The sequence below is a fragment of the Siphateles boraxobius genome, unplaced genomic scaffold (assembly GCF_051911475.1).
Source record: "Siphateles boraxobius isolate OS27281-9 unplaced genomic scaffold, OSU_SipBor_1 92, whole genome shotgun sequence".
In the NCBI taxonomy this organism is placed as follows: domain Eukaryota; kingdom Metazoa; phylum Chordata; class Actinopteri; order Cypriniformes; family Leuciscidae; genus Siphateles; species Siphateles boraxobius.
Window position 1 is genome coordinate 1660001 of NW_027509222.1, and position 2994 is coordinate 1662994.

Here is a 2994-nt window from a genome sequence, read left to right on the forward strand (position 1 = left end):
GTCCCATTAAAGAAGACAAATAAGATGAGGCTTGAGCCAAGCTCAGATCCCGGCTCCTAATCGTTTTGTAAACCATAGCCTTGTGTCTGTAAAATCCATCGTGTAGTAGATGGGACCTGTTGCCTTCAGGAGAGGATCGTCTGAACTTCCCTGATAACTCGAAGGACTCGCCAAGAGATCGTCTCGTCAGTAAATAAGCCAAGTGTTTCGTTTTCTTTCTGTATTTTAAATCCCCACTAAATCTTCAAGACTTCCACAACCCTTGGGAATACGTGACTCCTCCTCGCTTCCTGTGATTGAAAGGCATTGGTTTGCATGAATCTGAAGCTGGATTTCTTCCTCTGATATATTGATGGAGTCGGAAATGTTTTCAATGCAGCTGTTGGTCCTCAAACTCCTGGACTTTCACAATTTACACTCATATGTGAGAGCGAGAGTGCAAAATAAAAAGTAGGTCATCTTTATTGAAAATATAAGCACTAGCTAGGGCTCTGCACTGATTAATCGCATCCAAAATTAAAGTTTACATAATATATGTGTGTGTACTGTGTATAATTATTTTGTATATATAAATACACACGCACACACATGCATGTATATATTTGAGATTTATTTGCATGTATATGTATATATATATAATTTATGTATAAATAACACGTTTTCTTAAGTATATACATGCACGGTACACACACATATTATGTAAACACAAACCTTTATTTTGGATTCGATTAATCTGTTCTCATTGTATAATCCCTGTCATTTCATTTCTCTTACAGTAACTGTTTCAATCCCTCTTTTAATATCTGTTTAAGTGTTGACCGGTTGCAGTATATTTCCAATCTCTCATCCAAGACGATATGAATCCTCCTCTTACTCGGTTTCTCAGCTGGTCTGAGTGAATAGCCATAGAAATGCTTTATTATTTTTGTAGATGTGGACCAATATCACGGTTTTAACGCTGTTCCCCACTGTACACTTTTCCCGCTTTTGACGTTCATTGTGTCCATTCCTGTGTAACGGCGAGACGTGGCGTAGCTCTTGACAGTGCCTCACATTAAAGTCTCACTGTTTATCAAGCAAATGCTGTCTGAATCTCTCCACGCTTCAAGCTCTTTTCTTTTTGTTGTTTACTCCGCATTATCCATTGTCATATTTATCACATGTGTGTGTTTTTTTTGTATGACAGGTGCTTGCTAAGACTCACCCTGAAGGTATTCAGATTTTCAATGTAATGCATTACAAAACTGTATACACCTTCTGCATTCCCGGGTCTGTTTGGACCAGGTGGAACAAAGCTTAAAAAACAGGCATAACTTCATATTTTTTAAATTAAAAACATATTGTGTCTAATCAGCTCTTTTTTTAATTTTATTTTTTACCATCTACCTTTTTATTAATTAAAAAAATTAAGAAATGCTTTGAAATTTCGGTAACACTTTACAATAAGGTTTGTTAGTTAACAAACTAATAATGAACTGCACGTATACAGCATTTATCAATCTTTGTTAATGTTAATTTCAACATTTACTAATACTTTATTCAAATCTTGTTAACATTGGTTAATGACCTGTGAACTAACAATGAACAGCTTTATTTTTTATTAACTAACATTAACAAAGATTAACAAATACAGTGACAAATGTATTGCTCATGGTTAGTTCATGTTAGTTATTACATTAACTTATGTTTAATAAATTAACCTGTGTTTACGAAATTTAACAATTTTCAGGAACTACAGCAAAACCAGTGTGATGCAATTTTATCAATATTTATGAGAAGTTTTATTTCAATATATCATTACATTTATATGAACCTATGAGAATTACCACTATGAACTCCATTGAATTTAAATGAATTTGAAACTTATGACTGCTCAAAACAGACTAAGTGTATGAAACCTACGTACTATTTTTCTAACAAAACAACAGCAATATGACTTGCATACATTTTTACTTTATTCTGAAGAAATTCTGATGATACGGCTTGAATTTCCTTTTCATGTTGCAATGGTTCATCAACAGGTGCAGCAAAGTGAGATGTGGACTTTTTCTTTTCCAAATTTATTGTCTGTGAACTTTTGCTCAAACACATTAGGACATTAATATGTTTGTCATTTTATTTTTATTTCAGAACTATTCCGTGTTTGCATGCGTGACAAAGAAAACGCAGCCCCAGTGGGAAGGGAATATGTGTGTGTGTGAGTGTAGGAAAGAGGCTAAATGTATTTCACTGAAGTGATTTGGGTCAAATCAGCATAGTTTCATGTGTTAATCCACAGGTCACTTCCGGGTCAGAACGGACCCGGACGCAAAAGGTGTAACAGTTTAGTTTAAATGGTTATATTTCTTTATTTTTTTGTTTAAAAAAATTGCAAAAAAAGAGAAATGTGTATTTTGACATTTTTAACACACCCACACAATTTCCTCTTCATACTAAAAACTATGGTTTTTTTGTAAAAAAACAAACAAAAAAAACGGCCTGTTCCTGTTCCTGGTCAGAACGGACCAGAATGCAATAGGAGGGTTAAATCTCATTCTGCTTGGGTCATGTGACTTGTTGAGGAGAGATGTGCTGTTACTCTTTCATATGTTTTGTCCTGTTCCAATTAAAGTTGTAACTTCATCAGAATGGCACGAAACTTTGTGACTTTTCTGGCACTTGCTATGTGCACACACACACACACACACACACACACACACACACACACACACACAAATTGAGGGCATGATTTAAAGAGGTTAAAGGAATAGTTCACCTAAAAATAAAAAATTATCCTATAATTTACTCACTCTCAAGTCAATTCTCACCTATAGCTTACGCAACGCCTAAATCCCGTCATGCGTGGGGTCAGAGGTCACCCTTCCGCCGGGACTCGACCCTCTCGTGAACGCATGACGACGTTACTGGAAGCCATTGATTATAATTCATACTTTTCTTACAAAACCCGATGGCTTCAGAAGGCCTTTATTAAACTAATAGAGCGTATGGATTCGT

General features: G+C 35.4%; 1 protein-coding gene across 2 annotated transcripts in view; it reads left to right on the forward strand.

Annotated features, from left to right (window-relative positions):
• The window catches only part of tmem185 (transmembrane protein 185), a 19932-nt gene extending 17304 nt beyond the window's left edge, over positions 1 to 2628 (forward strand). The window contains exons 7-8 of one of the 2 annotated variants that reach the window (XR_013201294.1): positions 1 to 450; positions 1187 to 2628. The exon at positions 1 to 450 is cut by the window's left edge and continues 317 nt beyond it. The gene's annotated coding sequence lies outside the window, so the exon portion shown is untranslated. The other variant, XM_077224843.1, reaches the window with a different exon arrangement.
• Positions 2629 to 2994: the final 366 nt, after the last annotated feature.